We start from the raw sequence: 19,462 nt of genomic DNA, 5'->3' as shown, positions 1-19,462 counted from the left end.
AGGTCCAGTGGGCCATACCACTGGTTCGTTGACAGTTATCCCTCGAAATGATTTCCCTGACATGATTGTTCTGGAATACCAGATGTGGCCAGCATCCACCAAACTAACTACACTCGTTTATTTCATTAGCTGTTGTTCATAGGAACAGACCGGCTTGCCTACTGTATATGAATCTAGCAGTGTTGGTGGTGTCAGTGTCCACTCCTCTGTCGTCCCTCTACTGTATCGTAAAGTGATGAACCCCCACAGTGTGAATGGGCTCGCCCGATCAGACCTGACGTCAACAACAGTCACACATTTGTTTTTGTGTGTGAGGGGATTCAGTGGTGCAGGAGATCTTGGTCACCCTGCCTCTGCATAGGGTGTCTGCCAGGCCGCTCCCTTCCTCAGAGCCCACTGGTTGACCCAAACTGGGATTCACTTGTTTACTTTTGCCTGGTGAGATCTAGAGCGACTTCCTATGGGTTTAAGATGTGCAGCGTTAGACGGAGTGCGGCCCAACGCAGATCTGATGGAGCGAGGATGTGTTCTCCTGCTGCTCCGTCACCTTATGATGTCACCCCTGGTTCATCTACTGGCAGACCAACACTGGTCAGAAGACTAAGGTCTCAGTGTGAGCGACACGGAGAGCAGGGACTAATTAATTATAGTCCCACTAGTTCGGATTGGCCTCTGATTTCCCCCTCAAAAATATATCTTGTTTTGTGTCTGATTGTTGGGTTCCTTGACTGTGATTCATGTCATTGGTAGAGTGAACACACACACACACACACACACACACACACACACACACACACACACACACACACACACACACACACACACACAGGGCCATCTGCAGCCAGGTAAATGCATTAACGGTGATCCCCACTTCTCCTCTGGCTCATTGGACCCTTTGCTCTTCAGGAGGCGTCCTCCTCCCTCCCAGTGCGGGGCCCGGGTCCGGCTCTTGGGTCTCTGGGTGGAGCTGGGACTAGGGGAGGCCTCGGGCCCAGATCAGCGTGAGATGAAGACCCGGAGTGTAGATGAACAAAGTGGGCTTTTGCATCATAATGTTGTGAGACCAATCAGGTGGTTAAGCGTACTCATTCTCATTCATGGTAAAACAGCCTTTTCTCAATCAGGGCTTTGACTCAAAGTACCGTTCCCTTCTTCTCAGTGCAGTAATCAAATGAGCGGTAATTGCAAAGTGGATTGAGGTCTGTTAGTGTCAAACACGCTTTCAATAAGCGGTGGCAGTATCACAGGCACTTCACCACGGACAGCCCTCACTCTGAAGCGTTCACACGGTTTAACCTTCAGCCTTCAACCCTCCAAAGGCCTTGGAGAGGAAAGATCTCCCCTGCTGATGCCCGCCTCACTGGGTCACCGTATAGGCAGACCTACGCCGGGGCCTTCGCTGGATGGTCTGCACTACAAGAGGAGGAGAGTTGGCTTCCCGTCAGTGAAGATGTGTATTTGATGGAGGAAAGAGCTAATTATAGCGGACAGCTTTGGAGTTTAGTGCGCCACATTACAGTCTCTGCTCTCAATGGCTGCCTTGTCCTAGGGTGATTATCAGGCTGGGAGAAGTGCATTGTGGGAAGATTGTATCTGAATTTCCATTAGAAAGTGTGCCTGCCTCCGTTTCACTGGCCCCTCTGTCCTCCCGTTTGGAGCTCATTACAGGGTTGGATGTGGACGGTTATCAGACGGGTGGAGCTGACGTGCCCTCAGTGTCGAGGAAGAATGGGCAGGAGTGATGGCTGATCGATGCTCAGAAAGAGCTCATGCTTGGGATTTATTTGGGATTTCATGGATTTCTTTTTTTGTAGCTTGGAATAAAAATATATGTATTAAATTGATCAGATGCCCGTGATCAATAAATACAAAAGGCCTGGTTTCCTTTACTCATATATTTTGTTTGCAAAATAATACTTCCAATGAATGCCAAGCAGGGTTAGGATATCTTCCAATCCCATTGAAACTTTTGTAGTAAGACCTTTTGAAGAGGGCCGTTCAGCTAGCTGCTGTGTGGCAGGTTTCAGACAAACGCCTTAATCAACCCTAGGAGTGGCCCTGGAAGAATGAGGATAGAGATGTTAACACCAGCTTATAAATATGCAGTGATGCTTCGTTGCTTTTGAGCACGCTCTCAAACTCTGACACAAACATACACCAACAGACCCAGCTCTACTGAGCACGCTCAGACACTTGGAGACAATCGTAGACTAACGGACCCAGCGCTCTAAAGCCCTTTGTAACAAACGGCTCACCAAAGAGCTTTGAAAGAACTCTGAAGAGAATCAATCAATAACAAAGGGATCTCTTCATGGCCTGGATGGATGCAGTTTAGCCTGATATCACAACCCCACCCTCCTATGGTATTGGCAGTTCTGATACAAAGGCATTACTAATGGATCACAGAGGTGAGGAGTAAAGAGAGAGCCAAGACTAATGGGTTGTACCAGGGCATCGTCGGGTACTTTCAACCAGCGTCCACGTTGTTTGTGGCAGAGGAAGGGTGGTAGTTTTTGTCTGAATGGAGTCCGGGGTTGAAGGACCAGGGTGTAAGCCGCTGTGCATGGTCCTCTGGCCCCCAGAAGCTCTCCTTCACCAGGGAGCGTCTCAAGGCAGAGGCGTTCAGCGCACACTTTGACAACTGAAGAAGGGTGTATGACCCGTTTGTAGGAAGAAGTCTCACCGTGGGATGAAGTAGACTGGCTGAAGGGGAAGGAGTGAGGAAGGGAGTCGGCAGATAGCCATTCAGCTCGCTCCTGTCAGTTATTGCCCGGGGCGGTGCTGCTGGTATGTGCCCTAGCCACTCTGCTCTGGCTCGACCAATCCCTGACAGACATACGCAGCCCTCTTGCCTGGATACTGGCCCCAGCAGAATCCATGAGTCAGCATGTCCCATAGATAAGAAATTAGGACGGAATCTTTGTCAAGGGAATTGAGGCCACTGCCTTTCTCTTCAAATTATTACATTTCTACTCCTGTAATCATACAAAAAGTAGCCGGCCGTCGTTACTGTGGACCCAGAAGGTTGGAGTCCTTGTGGACGTGTGGTTCTAGGGAGGGCGTTGTTGTCGTGTTTATGTAAAGTTTGACGTTTCAGTGAACTACGAATGCAGTCTGGCGGCCTAGCTGTGTTTGGTTGAAGTAGCTGCAGTATATCACCTCTGGTAACCTCTGGGACTTCACTCAGATATGAACTTCCCTCTTCATAGGCAGGCTAACCACGGCGTGTGTCTTTACTGTGGACCCAGTGTTGTGTGGTGGTTTGTGTTATTGTGTATGCGTGTGTCTTTACTGTGGACCCAGTGTTGTGTGGTGGTTTGTGTTATTGTGTATGCGTGTGTCTTTACTGTTGACCCAGTGTTGTGTGGTGGTTTGTGTTATTGTGTGTGCGTGTGTCTTTACTGTGGACCCAGTGTTGTGTGGTGGTTTGTGTTATTGTGTGTGCGTGTGTCTTCACTGTGGACCGAGTGTTGTGTGGTGGTTTGTGTGATTGTGTATGCGTGTGTCTTTACTGTGGACCGAGTGTTGTGTGGTGGTTTGTGTTATTGTGTATGCGTGTGTCTTTACTGTTGACCCAGTGTTGTGTGGTGGTTTGTGTTATTGTGTATGCGTGTGTCTTTACTCTGGACCCAGTGTTGTGTGGTGGTTTGTGTTATTGTGTGTGCGTGTGTCTTCACTGTGGACCGAGTGTTGTGTGGTGGTTTGTGTGATTGTGTATGCGTGTGTCTTTACTGTGGACCGAGTGTTGTGTGGTGGTTTGTGTGATTGTGTGTGCGTGTGTCTTTACTGTTGACCCAGTGTTGTGTTGTGGTTTGTGTTATTGTGTGTGCGTGTGTCTTTACTGTGGAACCAGTGTTGTGTGGTGGGTTGTGTTATTGTGTATGCGTGTGTCTTTACTGTGGACCCAGTGTTGTGTGGTGGTTTGTGTTATTGTGTTTGCGTGTGTCTTCAATGTGGACCCAGTGTTGTGTGGTGGTTTGTGTTATTGTGTGTGCGTGTGTCTTTACTGTGGACCCAGTGTTGTGTGGTGGTTTGTGTTTTTGAGTGTGCGTGTGTCTTCACTGTGGATCGAGTGTTGTGTGGTGGTTTGTGTGATTGTGTATGCGTGTGTCTTTACTGTGGACCCAGTGTTGTGTGGTGGTTTGTGTGATTGTGTATGCGTGTGTCTTTACTGTGGACCCAGTGTTGTGTTGTGGTTTGTGTTATTGTGTGTGCGTGTGTCTTTACTGTGGAACCAGTGTTGTGTGGTGGGTTGTGTTATTGTGTATGCGTGTGTCTTTACTGTGGACCCAGTGTTGTGTGGTGGTTTGTGTTATTGTGTATGCGTGTGTCTTCAATGTGGACCCAGTGTTGTGTGGTGGTTTGTGTTATTGTGTGTGCGTGTGTCTTTACTGTGGACCCAGTGTTGTGTGGTGGTTTGTGTTTTAGGAAGCTTCTACATGGAACAACAGCTGCTCGTGTGCGTTAGCTGAACATGTGGTCCAGTATGGACCACACGTGTCCGTCTGTCTGTCGTTAACTTCTCTTACCTCGTTTCAAAGCTTGACATAAACTCTCCACCCCTGCTCTGTGACGTAGAGGACGATGTGCGTTGTAGCTACGCCTTGGCCCCCCACCGGAGAGCCTTCATACGCGGGCCTGTGTGCATTTTTAGGGGAATGTTTTTAAAATGCAATTAAGCAGCTATTGTAGAAAACATACGGGAAACACGAGGGCCGGCTCCCCACCTAGCGGGCGCGGCTGTAGAGACCCCAGGAGCGGCTCCACACACCTGGAGCACTCAGAGAAGAGCAGGGCGAGATGGATCTGCTAATTAAATCTGGCAACCTTAATCATAGACTGCTAAGTGGCAGAGAGGAGCAGGCAGACACAAGCTGCAGATTATTAAAGGACCGTCGTTGGTCCCCTCAACTTTCTCCTTTTGTTTCCAGAGGCTCTTCGGCTGAGTGCAGCCACGTATTCATTAGGTGTTTTTGTCTTCAGCAGATGAAGTGTCTCTGTGTACACGCTGACGTCTGCAGGTAGAAGTACGGGCGCTGCAGGCCTTTAGGCAACTCTGAGACGGTACGAGATCGACTTCTGTCAATGGTGGATACATGTGGGGGACACACACACACACACACACACACACACACACACACACACACACACACACACACACACACACACACACACACACACACACACACACACACACACACACACACACACACACACCCCATATCTGTCTCTGAGGTGTACACGTGGACATCACATGCTCTTTAAGGTGGAGATAAGGTGGCCATAGACCTCATCTCTTATCTGGCCCGTCTAAGAACCCGGGAGCAGAAAGACAGGTTAAGGAGCAGACAGAGGGGTTAAGGAGCAGACAGAGGGGTTAAGGAGCAGACAGACGGGTTAAGGAGCAGACAGATGGTCTAAGGAGCAGACAGATGGTTTAAGGAGCAGACAGATGGTTTAAGGAGCAGACAGACGGTTTAAGGAGCAGACAGACGGGTTAAGGAGCAGACAGACTGGTTAAGGAGCAGACAGACGGTTTAAGGAGCAGACAGACGGTTTAAGGAGCAGACAGACGGGTTAAGGAGCAGACAGACTGGTTAAGGAGCAGACAGACGGGGACGCAGCCTTGCCTGCTGTTCTTTTTACTTGGTTTGTTTACATTCTAATTTCTCTAGGGTGTCCAAAGTTTTTTCTTAACTCCCAGTGAACCATGAGCCTATGGTGGGAGGACTGGAAACAGTACGTTTGTTAACTGGTGGTTAACACACTGGTAAAGCTATACTGGTAAACCTGTAACCTTTAAACCTATCCTGGTCCAACGCTCCAATGTGTGTGACATTCCTAACCCCGCTGGTAACAATGGAAGTGTCGGTGACGCGCTCCGTGTGACCCGAGGTTTCCTTGATGCCGGGCCGTACCAACTGGAACGCGGGGAGGGCAACTGGTAAACTGCACCTAAGTACAGCACTTGAGCCGCAGTCCTGGAGTGGTTTCCCCCCCCACATTTATTCTCTCAATGTCAGAAGCGCAAGTCATGAATCACCTAAAACACCACAGTAGTAAGAACAGGCGTCATGAACACCACCTAAAACACCACCTAAAACACCACAGTAGTAAGAACAGGCTTAATGAACACCACCTCAAACACCACAGTAGTAAGAATAGGCTTAATGAACACCACCTCAAACACCACAGTAGTAAGAATAGGCTTAATGAACACCACCTCAAACACCACCCTCTTAGAGCAGTATGAACAGATGAACACCACCTCAAACACCACCCTCTTAGAGCAGTATGAACAGATGAACACCACCTCAAACACCACCCTCTTAGAGCAGTATGAACAGATGAACACCACCTCAAACACCACCCTCTTAGAGCAGTATGAACAGATGAACACCACCCTCTTAGCAGCGGGCTTCATGAATATCCCCGTGCCGTTTGGGGGATTGGAGAAGGGATTTGCCGTGGCTGTGTTGGACCGGGGTCATTCCTCCTCTCCGTAATTTCCCAGGATGCAGTGGGCCCCGAGGTCCACAGCTCTTATGTCAGAGTTCATTTCCCGTTTCTGTGCCGGAGCCGCTCCGAGGATCCACCATTTTGCAACATTCCTGACGGGAAGAGAAGTGGACTCTGATACTCCCTCACTGAGAGCAGTCTCTGTCTAACCTCGGATCCCCTTATTGACCCAAAGGCTCCGTATTATAGAGGAGAAAGGAGCAGAACGACCAGGAGTAAACTAGGGGGGTACACAGAAACCTTTAGGGCTGTTTGGTGACCTGTTTGATGCCAGGGTGAGATCTTCACCATGTCATCGGTGTTATCTCCTAAACAACTGAACACACACTTGTGGACTCTCCTTGTGTCACCATTCTGCTGACTTTCTGCAGGTCAGCAGTCCTGGAGAGGACGAAAGAATGTAAACAACAAGTGTGCGTTGTTTCTGGTTGTTGGGGGAGAGAGTCCAGCGCTGGGACTAGCGTTAGTCACACAGAGGGAGCAGGGAATGTACAACTCTTCACCCAGTCAGGGAGAAGGTCGTGGGGAATGCTGTTTGTCAGGTCAGGGTGAGCCGGCGCACCATGTGACTGGAGAGGAACGGGGGGGCAGAGATCCACTCAGCTAGGCTTGTGTTCTCATTGGCCGAGAGGCCTGTCTGTCTGTCGTGTTGTTGATATAACTCTGATATTCTAGTGGGTCTGTAATCCATCATGGACCTCCGGTGAGATCCACATCATCGTTCACTACCACTGGAATCACAGATCTGTGTGTGTCTAAAGTAAAGATCTGTGTGTGTAAAGTACAGATCTGTGTGTGTCTGTAAAGTACAGATCTGTGTGTGTCTGTAAAGTACAGATCTGTGTGTGTCTGTAAAGTACAGATCTGTGTGTGTCCGTAAAGTACAGATCTCTGTGTGTCTGTAAAGTACAGATCTGTGTGTGTCTGTAAAGTACAGATCTGTGTGTGTCTGTAAAGTACAGATCTGTGTGTGTCTGTAAAGTACAGATCTGTGTGTTTCTGTAAAGTACAGATCTGTGTGTGTCTGTAAAGTATAGATCTGTAAAGTACAGATCTGTGTGTGTCCGTAAAGTATAGATCTGTAAAGTACAGATCTGTGTGTGTCGGTAAAGTATAGATCTGTAAAGTACAGATCTGTGTGTCTGCATAACGTGTTGTAGTGGCTGCATGAGCTACTCTGGTGGGAATGAGTTCCAAATCAGAGCTCATATTAATTCCACATTGATGATGAGATTTGATAATTAGATTGGGGCAGGTTCTCTCTGTAACATCACCTGCTTGGACTTCAGATAGTCTTCCTCTGAGGAGTGGTCTTCAGCATGTCTGATTTGACCTCTTGTTCAGGATCCCTTAGTATCCTAATTATTAACAAATCGTCCGCTGCTGAAGCAATGACCTGATGCTCCATGGGTCAGAGGTCATCAGTTGAACTTTAACCTTTGATCTACAAAGACCTCCTCATGTTGGAACGTGTTCATGAAGAGTAAAGCCCGTTGGCTGGCACAGATTTGAACCGTTGAAGCATTTCATAAATTCTTTCATTTTTAACTATTTAAGTGTATCATTTGAATGCCACAGTGTGCGCTTTGATCACATTAGTATTCATCACAACCAACTCTAATCTCAACTAGCAACCAATCAAACTTAAACCAGGTCGGCTCTTCCTCCGCGTTCTTTCACACGTGCTCAGTCAGATAGACATGGTGTTCCTGGGAATGCCTCCCAGCGTTCCTGGGCCTGGGGGGGCGTCCACATCTAGGATCGACCCGACCTGAGCTCAGAGGTAACCTGGGGGGGGTGCAGGGTCTCAGCACGGCCAGTCCGTCTCTGCACCTCACACACCGGACCTCTGGATGGTTCTACGTGTCATCAACACTGGTCCCCGTCACAGAGAGCAGAATAAGTGTTTCCCTCCGCGGGCGTTTTCCCAGGCGAGGTCGTTTTTGTGCGGGTGTGGGGCCGCCGGACCAGCAACCAATCTCATGGAACGTTGACTCCCATCTGCCGATAACGGCGGCCTGGAGAACGACTTCAGCGACGGCAAATGTTTGCACTTTTGCAGGCGGCCGTCTGGGCCGGTCACGGCCGCCACACAGTGGCGTGGTCCCGGGAACACGGGTTCTGCCGTTAGCACACGGCGGCGTGAACACGGGTTCTCCTGTGGCGTGGTCCCGGGAACACGGGTCCTGCTGTTAGCACACGGCGGCGTGGTCCCGGGAACACAGGTTCTCCTGTTGGCGTGGTCCTGCTGAACACGGGTTCTCCTGTTGGCGTGGTCCTGCTGAACACGGGTTCTCCTGTTGGCGTGGTCCTGCTGAACACGGGTTCTCCTGTTGGCGTGGTCCTGCTGAACACGGGTTCTCCTGTTGGCGTGGTCCTGCTGAACACGGGTTCTCCTGTTGGCGTGGTCCTGCTGAACACGGGTTCTCCTGTTGGCGTGGTCCTGCTGAACACGGGTTCTCCTGTTGGCGTGGTCCTGCTGATGCTCCAGCCGGTTTCCGGTTCCTCAGCGGAGGCGGGCTGGGAGCGTGGGTTCGACGTCCGGCTGCACGGACCCTGACGTGGTGGGGGGAACACCTGAGGCCGGGGACGCATCGTCTGGTTTGTTGTCAGGTACTGAAGAAGAGCTTCAGACGACCGGTCCGTTAGAACCTTAAGGCTAGCGGTCTAAAGGAGAGGGCGTGGGACACTGGTGGAACGGGGATTGCATCATCCAGGCCTTTAGGGCTGGACTCGGACGGAAGGACAAAGAGGGAACAAACGCAACACCATCCGGATTCTGCAGATTTAGATTGCTGTGTCCTGAGGGAGCAGAATCACCCGAGTTACGGCTTTGTGTCCAATCCAATCTGTGCTCTGTGTTTGTGTGTCTGTGTTTGTGTGTCTGTTTGTGTGTGTCTGTGTGGAATGAGGGCACCTGTGCTGGTGTATTTGGCGTCCCAATATCCACAGCGATAACGTCTGCCCGCCCCCCCCCATCATCCCATGCCTCTCTCTGATTGGCTGGAGTGGGAGTTCGGATAAGGTTCTGTCGTCTAATCCGCCCGGCGATCGCCGCTGACGGCCGTCTGTAGGACAGCTTAGTGGAGGACAAATCTCCTCCGTCAGATAGGAACTCTCTTCTTCTCTCTACTCCACCTCTCTCTTTGACTCTGTCTCTCTCTTCTCCTCTCTCTCCTTCTCTTCTCTCTGTCTGTGTCTCTCCCTCTCTCGTCTCTCTCTCTAGCTCGTCTCTCTCTGTCTCTTGTCTCTCTGTCTCCTCTCTCTGTCAGCTTTGTTCCATCACGCCTCCTCTATCTCTACATCGCTGCCAAGCCCTTCTGGCACTTTCCTCTCCACCTCTCTCCTCTTCTCAGCCTTTATCTGTTATTCGGTGCTTCCCCACTCTCGACTTTTTCTTTCACTCTTACTTTCTTTTTCACTTTTCCGTGTGGTGGGAAAGGTGTGATGGTGGTCCCTCTTAGCTGGGAGCACTGGGACTGAACTGGAATATAAAGTCTGGTTGTTGTTCATCCGGGGGGGCGGGGGGGTTTGGTTGTGTGTGTGTGTGTGGGCGGCCATCTTTCCCTGCTGGTTGTAATCTCCCACCGCAGAGCGGCACATCCTTCCTCGTGTCAGAGACGCTCCTCTCTGCTGTGTGTTTGTTATTGTGCGCTCTGTTGGTTGTAAGCGGCGGTTTGTCAGATAGAGGCGTGGTGCTGGGACCTGTGTGTCTGGAGGACGGTGCTCATCTCACGGTGAGGGAACGTGTTGGACCGGCTGGCCTGAGGTGAAGACGAGGCGGAGGCTCTTGACCCTTGACCTCCTGACCTCCAGGTAGAGGCTCTTGACCCCCGACCTCCTGACCCCCACCTCCGGGTAGAGGCTCCTGACCCCTGACCTCCTGACCTCCGGGTAGAGGCTCCTGACCCCTGACCTCCTGACCCCAACCTCCAGGTAGAGGCTCCTGACCCCTGACCTCCAGGTAGAGGTCCCTGACCTCCTGACCTCCAGGTGGAGGCCCCTGACCTCTTGACCTCCAGGTAGAGGCTCCTAACCCCTGACCTCTTCCAGCCTGTGTTCACGTTGAACTGCCAGCCCTGATAGCATCTTGGCCCCTGGGATATGGCGGCCTGTCAAGCAGGCGACACAGAGCCCTCAGCCCATTGGCTGTCAAACACACACGGCTGTATTATCGCCCGGTTAAGACCGCGTTTCATTGTGAACTAAGCCTGAAATGCGTAAAGAATCCGGTCAATCTGACACTATAATGTTCAGCTTTTCGTTATGTTGAGGGTAAAATTACATTTATTTACTCACCTAATGACGTTGCCTTCTGGAGGCCAGCGACAGACACCTGATGCTCTGCGCTCACCGTCAGGGTTGAGCCATATTGCCCAGTGCCAACTAGCTGCTGTCGCTGTTGCCTCATATATACGATAATGAGGGAGGGTGGCTTGACGTCGGGTGACTGGTGTCTGGAGGATGTCTGGTCGGCCCTTCAGAGCGGGAGGGGAGGAGCATACCCCCATCCTCCTCCCTGCTCCTCACTAAACACACTCTCCCCTTTCTCTCCTGATCTCTCTGCCTCTCAGTCCCCTGATCTGCTCTCTGGCCCTCTGGCTCTCACTCCCCTGCTGCCTGTACTCTCTCTCTCTCTCTCTCTCTCTCTCTCTCTCTCTCGCGTCATTTCTAATCTCTCTCTCGCTCTCTCTCTGTCCCTCTCTCTCTCATTTGTGCACATCCTTCCTCCCGTCCCCAGCAGGTGATGCGGCGGCTAGCTAGTCAGCGCGAGCCCGTCCCGTTAGTCTCTCCAGCATAGAGAAGACACAGAGAGACAGAGAGAGAGGGAGGGACAGACAGCGAGGGACCATGGGACTGGAGACACTGGGACCATCACACTGGGACTTGAGCCACTGGGACCATCACACCGGGACTTGAGCCACTGGGACTTGAGCCACTGGGACCATCACACCGGGACTTGAGCCACTGGGACCATCACACTGGGACTTGAGCCACTGGGACTTGAGCCACTGGGACCATCACACTGGGACCAACACAGTGGGACTATCAGCGTGACAGCCACCGGAGCGGTTCATGTTCCACAGCAGGGGGAGAGGGGGGGATTGGGGGGCGAGAGGGACAGGCGAGGAATCTTTGGAGCAGGTTGCCAGATAAGGCTGCTCTGCTTTCCGTGTGGCGCGGTTCTAAGCCACGCTAAGCTGCTTAATTAGTTATAATCTATAGACCCCAGACTGAGGCGGAACTAATAAAGTTAAAAAGACGCAAATCCCTTCCTACCATCATCCCCCCCCCACCTCTGGCCACCTCGGCTCAGACGCTGCGCTGACTGTCTCTCTGATCCGACGCCTTTGTCCGGTAATTGCAGCCTGTCATCGTTTCTCAACAGAGTATCTTGATGGATATTCATTTCCCAATTAATTTTCATCTATCTCCGTGAAAACATCAGCAGTTCTGGAGCCTCGAGGGAATTAACTCGGGACGGTGACGTCCAATCAGACGAGAGCTGACGCACACGGTGCGTCAAGCACCGTGTGTTGTAAACCCTCCCTCTGCCTAAGCCCCGCCCCTTCCTTCTCCGCCTAGACCCGCCCCTTCCTTCTCCGCCTAGACCCGCCCCTTCCTTCTCCGCCTAGACCCGCCCCTTCCTTCTCCGCCAGTGGAAGGGCTCCCCTGCTCTCGTGTGTTGGCGTGAGGGGGTCCCCCCCCCCCCCTTTCACTTGCACCTCATTTATCATTACGGTTCCCAACGCCCCCTGACTTTCCACACAGCAAGTCACATCTGAGGTACTGCGGACAGACAGACCACTGCCGCACTCCGTCCTTCTGTCTGTCGTCTGTGTCTGTCTGTCTCTTCCGCCTCGTGGAGGCCGCGGGTCTCAGCGCGGCGGGAAGGTACCCGGCTGCCATGGCGATGAGGAGGGGGGGAGGAGAGGAGGAGGGGATGGAGAGGAGGGGAGGGGGGTGGAGGGGGGAGGAGAGAAGGGGGGAGGAGTGGAGGGGGGGGGAGGGGGAGGGGGAGGCTGCTGCAGAACTCTGGTCCTGTTTGATTAGCCGGACTGTGATGCTGCTGGCAGCTTTGTTTTGTCGCTAAATTGGCCGTTCCCCTTCAGGAGCGAGGGATACGACAGAGGGAGGGGAGGGAGGGAGGGGAGGAGGGAGGGAGGGGGGGGGGGGGACAGGGGGGAGGGAGGAGGGAGGGAGGGAGGGGGGACGACGACGACGACAAGTAAGACAAGAGTGTGGGGACTGAGAAATGGAAAGAAGGAGAATACTGACAGGGGGAAAGTGCAGAGGTAGAGAAAAGGAGAGGTAGATAAATGTGCAGAGAAAGGTCTGTGATGGAAGGAGGAAGGAGGAGGGGATGGGGAGGTGTGGAGGAACGGAGAGAGAATGGAATGGCCGTGTGCCAGCGGAGGGGCCAGATAACGCTGTGTGCTTTAGAACTGCTGAGGTGGACACAAGCCCTATCTCGCCCCAACACAGTACCTGCTACCTGACTTTCCATTAGTGTGTGTGTGTGTGTGTGTGTGTGTGTGTGTGTGTGTGTGTGTGTGTGTGTGTGTGTGTGTGTGTGTGTGTGTGTGTGTGTGTGTGTGCTGTAGACTATATGCAATAGGTGCACAAACACAGCGCTATGCAGCAGCGTTTGAGTTGCAGTGGGGGAGATAAGGGGGAAGCTAGCGCTGGACATGTCAACACAGAGGGCCTCTGATGTGTGGGCGGAGCCTCTGAGGCGTGGGCGGGACCTCTCGGGTGTGGGCGGGGCCTTCCAGCGCAGCTCCTCCCACCGCTGGCGCAGGAGGAAGCCGTTGTATTGGAGTCCGTCCGTCAGCACCCTGGGGGGTGCAGCGCTTTGAGGAGGAGTGGGTGGTGCAACGCCGTGAGGTGAATGCAGAGGGTGGAGCCGGACCCAGGGAGGGCGGGGTCCGCAGAGAGCCGGGACAAGACCACCGGGGATCAGGAGGGACCCCTCATTGACCCTGCTGTCCTACACCCACCCATCCATCCATCCACCCCCTCTCAACAGCAGACCCTTTCCTCTCCATAACCCAGCTCACACACTCACCCAGTACCCGTCTATCTGACGCCCCTGAGAGTCTGTATGTCTGATGGGCAGACGCAGTGTCAGACCCCCACTCAGATGGAGAGCGTTGAGCCGTCGCTGGATCAGGGATCGCTAGTACAGTGGGAAGAGTGTGCTGTCATAAGGACCTTTACTTGAGGATATTGTCGCGTGTAGTGTGTGTGTGTGCACGTGTGCGCGTGCGTGCCTGCGTGCGTGTGTATCCAGCAGTCATAGTGTTGTAGGGGATGTTGTGCGCAGGCCGGCGGTCTTCATGAGCGCTGGAGCAGTGGACTGAAGGAATCAGTTTATTGTGCGTCGGCTGTTGTTGAATCCAAGGTTCGGAACTAAATGGAAACCCAGCGGCGGTCCCCCGCGCCCCCCCCGGCGTGATCAGCCTCTCATCCTCACCCTCTCTCCTGTCTGATCCTCTCTGTCCTCCTCTTCTTTGAGAGGCTGAGGAACACACACACGCACGCACGCACGCACGCACACGCGTCGTACATTTACCCACGGGCGCGCGGCCATGACATAAAGAAGCCCCTTATCTCTCCTTCCAGAGGCACCCGGTGCTGCTGCATGCAGATCACACACACACACACACACACACACACACACACACACACACACACACACACACACACACACACACACACACACACACACACACACGTCATTGTGTAAAATACTACTGTGTAGTGACTATGTGGGCATGCCTGCCTGTATGTGTGGTTCCCATTGAGAGAGAGTGTGTGTGTTGCTCTCAATACTGTCCGTGTGAGGGGATGTGTGGTCTCCACGGCGACAGGATGAATGGGAGGGTTGTCTCTGCTGAAGTCGTCCCACTGCCTTTGTGCATCTCTGATGGTGCGTGTTCTCCAGGGTGGAGGGCCGCTGCTGCTACGCCTGTCGCCTGGTGGTGTGAGGGGGCTGGTGGTGTACCTGGGAGAACACCTTCACCTAAAGACACTCTGTAGGACGGGCTGGAGACAGCAGCACGGCCTCTCTGGAGGAGTGAATCCACTCTCTGGAGCTGTCTGGAGGAGTGAATCCACTCTGGAGGAGTGAATCTACTCCCTGGAGGAGTGAATCCAATCTCTGGAGGAGTGAATCCACTCTCTGGAGCTGTCTGGAGGAGTGAATCCACTCTCTGGAGGAGTGAATCCACTCTCTGGAGGAGTGAATCTACTCTCTGGAGGAGTGAATCCACTCTCTGGAGCTGTCTGGAGGAGTGAATCCACTCTGGAGGAGTGAATCTACTCCCTGGAGGAGTGAATCCAATCTCTGGAGGAGTGAATCCACTCTCTGGATCTGTCTGGAGGAGTGAATCCACTCTGGAGGAGTGAATCTACTCTCTGGAGGAGTGAATCCACTCTCTGGAGGAGTGAATCCACTCCCTGGAGGAGTGAATCCACTCCCTGGAGGAGTGAATCCACTCTCTGGAGGAGTGAATCCACTCTCTGGAGGAGTGAATCTACTCCCTGGAGGAGTGAATCCACTCTACAGGTGTATGGTGTATCCTGTAGAGATGTTCCGATCCATTTTTTCCTACCAATTCCTTAAATTGAGTATCGGCTGATAGCGAGTATATTCCGATACAGCATCTAGCATTGTAACTACTAACAGCACTAGTTCTTATTGAAGGATTCTCTTACGATGACAGCAATGTATAGTCGGTTCACTTACTGTCAACAAACTTTTTTAGAACCAGATCATTTATAATCCATAATTATAAAAATACATTTGTATTCTTGTAGTTAGGCATGAACATCCATGTTTTTGTGACTTTGTAGCTCTAACTCACGTTGATCGGAGCTGACTCGTTTCCCATTCCTACCTCCCACATCCGACCATTAGCGACCACAGCATAACACTGTTGTGTTCTTCCTGTGTAGTAAATGAGTCATGTGATGAGATCGGATCAGCGCATAGACTTGCGTAATCGCCGATTATAGATACTGCATTTCAGGTCTCCCTCCGTCTCCCCCTGTCTCCCCTCTCTCCTGTGGACCCCCCTCCCGTGATGCCCGTCCGTCTCTCACCCTGTCCTCCTCTGCCTCTGGGCCGGTGCGGTGAATGAGTCGTGTCGGTCGCCATGGCACATACCTCCTTATCTCAGATACAAATCTGGAACACATAGCTAGGCTCAAACAGAGCCCTCACTCACTCAACATCATCACTCACTCACTCACTCACTCACTCACTCACTCACTCACTCACTCACTCACTCACTCACTCACTCACTCACTCACTCACTCACTCACTCACTCACTCACTCAACATCCTCACTCACTCACTCACTCACTCAACACCATCACTCACTCACTCACTCACTCACTCACTCATAGAGACGAAGAGGAAGGGTGATGGAGGGAAGACCGTTCTGACGGCTGCAGGGCGGGCCGGAGGAGGGCGGAGGGGGTTGGTCCTCAGAGCTGTCCGTCAGTGATCAGCTGTTCCAGTAGAGGGGCGGTCACACCAGAGGAGTGCTGCTCTCACTCCTTTGCTATGTTAGTTTAAGGCTTTTGAATTATGGATTATCCAATTAAAGATTCAGATGATTGAGTCTGTGAGTGGTTCTTAGGAATCCTTCCTCAAAGCGTTCTGTGAAAAAAAAAGAAAACGCAGATTTAGTCGAACAGGAGAGAACAGGATGTTGCTCTGGGAGGGGGGATTTATTATTCATAGGGCTTCTGTCCCCCCTGCCCCTCTCGCTATAAAGGGGGTCCCCCCCAGTCTCTCTCTCTATAACGGGGGCCCCCAGCCTCTCTCTCTATAAAGGGGGTCCCCCCAGTCTCTGTCTCTACAACGGGGGTCCCCCCAGTCTCTGTCTCTATAAAGGGGGTCCCCCCAGCCTCTCTTGGGGGGGGACCAGAGAGAGGCCGGTCTGCAGGGGGAGGGGGGCAGAGAGGGGCCGGTCTGCAGGTGGGGAGGGGGGCAGAGAGAGGCCGTTCTGCAGGGGGGGGGGGGCAGAGAGAGGCCGGTCTGCAGGTGGGGGGGGGTGGGGACCAGAGCAGGTTATTAAAGCAGCAAAATGGTGAGTATTTATCTCTCTGACTCTCTGGTTGAATCCCTGGAGGGAAGAGGAACAGAAGACATAGTGGGAGGGAAGTGGGGGGGGAGGGGGGGAGGAACAGAAGAAAAAAATAAAAAACTGCTGCCTCCATCTGGACTTTGTGCCAACAGTTGGTTACTGTGGCAACCAGTAAAAATACACCATCTTTAATTGATGCTGTGGCAGACTCAAGTGTTTTCTCGCGATGACTGAGCCGCCTCCTCCTCCTCCTCCTCCTCCTGCTCCTCCTCCTCCTCCTGCTCCTCCTGCTCCTGCTCCTCGTCCCCTGCAGCGTCCAGAGTTGTTTCGACAGGGGCGGGACCCACTGTCAGGGAGGTGGGGCCCCTCCTGACAGGGGCGGGACCCACTGTCAGGGAGGCGGGCGGGGGGACGCTAATCAGCCGCTCCGGCCCAACACGAACAACTCAAACTCTGGACGCTGCAGGGGACGAGTTGCAGGAGCAGGTGGGGGGGCCCCGACTCCCTGACGGAGGGGCCGTCAACGTGGGGCCCCAGCAGTGGGTTCCTGGGCGTGGTAGAGAGCATTCAGATTGAGAACACGTCAACCAGGCTAGTGTGTGTGTGTGTGTGTGTCCCCGCCGGTCAGGTGTAAACCTCCCCACACTAACACGTAGGCTCCACTCCTCGTGCTCAGAACCGGTTCAGCAGAAGCTGTGACTGAGGAGCGGTTCTGTGAGCAGAGAAGATGATGAGGTGAAGTGGTGAAGATGATGGAGGAGGCACGCGCTGATGGCCGGCTGTCACAGGGCAGTGTGGGGATCTAATGGCTCCGTGATGGATCAGAGCACTCTGCTGAAGTGGGCTGATGATGGCTTTACATGAGGGAAACGTCAACGCGGACCAAGCGACAGTGTTTTACGGCACACTCGGTCTCAAATGGTCTCAGTTTGAAGAACACTTTGTGTTTTTCTGAATCTTGGTCAATAAATGCAGATATTCAGTGTGCTGGCTTAAAGTAGGCCTCAGTGTTAAACAGATTCAACAGTAATGGAGTCCCTCCACAAGGACCCCGCGGACCACCAGCCCAGCCTGGGATGAGGTGCTACTCTGAACCCCCAGATGCTCTGGGGGTTCTGTGCTAGTCTGAACACCTAGGCTTTCACCTACCCTGAAACGTAGATCACTTTGCTATCGTTTTATTCGGTATAAACAAACGGTATGAAGACGGTATAAACAAAGACCAAGTTCAATTATCCTTGCGGAAAGTCGAAGTTGTTTGCTGTGAGCGTTCTTTGTTTGTGTTGGTTTTATTTAAATAAAGGTAATTAAAACGAGAACATTTAACAAATCAATGGCACTACCCAACTTCAGACACAAACAAAGATGGCTGCCAACATGACGCCGCAGATTGCACCGTCATGTTGGCGGCCATGTTGGTGTGCGTCCCCTGGGACGGGCGGAGAGACGGACACAGCTGGCCCGAGAAGGGGGTAAAGAGGGGACACAGCCCCGCCCGGGACGGGGGGAGCTGAGAGAATTAGAGACGCAAAAGGTGCAAGGGATACCCATACAAAGAGAGAGGGTGTTGTTGTGGGAGGGGGGAGAGGTTAGACGAGGGCTACGGCGAGAGAAATAAAAATGGGGAGTAAGACAATTTATGCGTGGCAGAGGAAACGTAGACGGGGGGCGAGTGAGAGGACTACAGATGAGCCTTTGTGCGGAAGGAAAGGCTCCCCTCAGCACCCTCAGCAACACAGCCCAGCTACCCCCACCACCCAAAACCTCTTTACACCAGCCAACACCACCCACACCACCACAGCACAGCACCCACCACCACCCAAAACCTCCTAACACCAGCCAACACCACCCACACCACCACACCACCTCCCCATATCACCACACCCCAGCACCCACCACCAACCAAACCCTGCCAACACCAGCCAGCACCACCCACCGCCCCACCCACCTGCGTCTCCACGTCTATTGGTGCTCTCGGGGCGGGGGCCTTCAGTGTTTATACCGTTCCGTTTGTTTTCAGGGGGACGCCTCAAGCTCCGCCCCTGTATTCACAAAACGTTTAGAATTTGACTCGTGTACCCCCGAAAATGTTTGGTGCCCCCCGCCCACAGGGGGGGCTGTGACCCGGTCACGCCTTAACCCTCAGACCTGCCTCACGGAGGTCTTAATGTCTCAGGGTCGTTTTCTCTGGACAGTCAACGTCGTGGCAAACCCTAGAGATGGACTTCTTAATAACCACTGGTAATTAATCACGTGATGGTCGTTGCTGGGGAAGACGGTGAACACCCAACATCCTTTTTTTTTTAACCGTTTCCTGATTAAAAAGGAAATAGTGGTGATGGACAGACCTCCTCCTCCTCTCCTCCTCCTCTCCTCCTCTAGAGGTAAAGGGTTAACTCCTCCTCTCCAGGTAAAGGGTTAACCCATCCTCCTCTCCTCTCCTCTCCTCTCCAGGTAAAGGGTTAACCCACCCTCCTCCTCTCCTCTCCTCTCCAGGTAAAGGGTTAACCCATCCTCCTCTCCTCTCCTCTCCTCTCCAGGTAAAGGGTTAACCCACCCTGCTCCTCTCCCTCTCTGCTCCCTGCTCCCCCCTGTCTCCTCTTCTTAACCTGACGGTTCCTCTCTGTCTGGTGAGGGCTTCTGCTTTAGCCCTTGAAGCCCAGTGCATTGTGGGTCTAATCCTCGGGCTCCGGAGAGCTCACGTTCTGACTCTGGAACCCTCCGGTATCTGTGGGTCAGGGAGGTCGTCAACTCTCTGATGGAGCCGGAAGTCTGTTCAGCGTGGGACAGCATGGCCGCTGTGCACAGCGTACACATGACAGATTAGGGCCTGGCAGTAGGGG

At 52.8% G+C, this 19,462-nt stretch overlaps 1 protein-coding gene across 1 annotated transcript in view; it reads left to right on the top strand.

The window, feature by feature from the left end:
- arhgap35a (Rho GTPase activating protein 35a) overlaps window positions 1-19,462 on the top strand; it is a gene marked incomplete at its 3' end in the record, with an annotated part of 36,303 nt that overhangs the window by 1,146 nt on the left and 15,695 nt on the right. The gene's annotated exons all lie outside the window — the stretch shown is intronic.

The sequence above is a fragment of the Pollachius pollachius genome, assembly GCF_949987615.1.
Source record: "Pollachius pollachius genome assembly, chromosome: 3".
Taxonomy (NCBI): Eukaryota; Metazoa; Chordata; class Actinopteri; order Gadiformes; family Gadidae; genus Pollachius; species Pollachius pollachius.
Note: the sequence above shows the minus strand (reverse complement) of the source record. Positions and strands in the feature narration are given on the sequence as shown.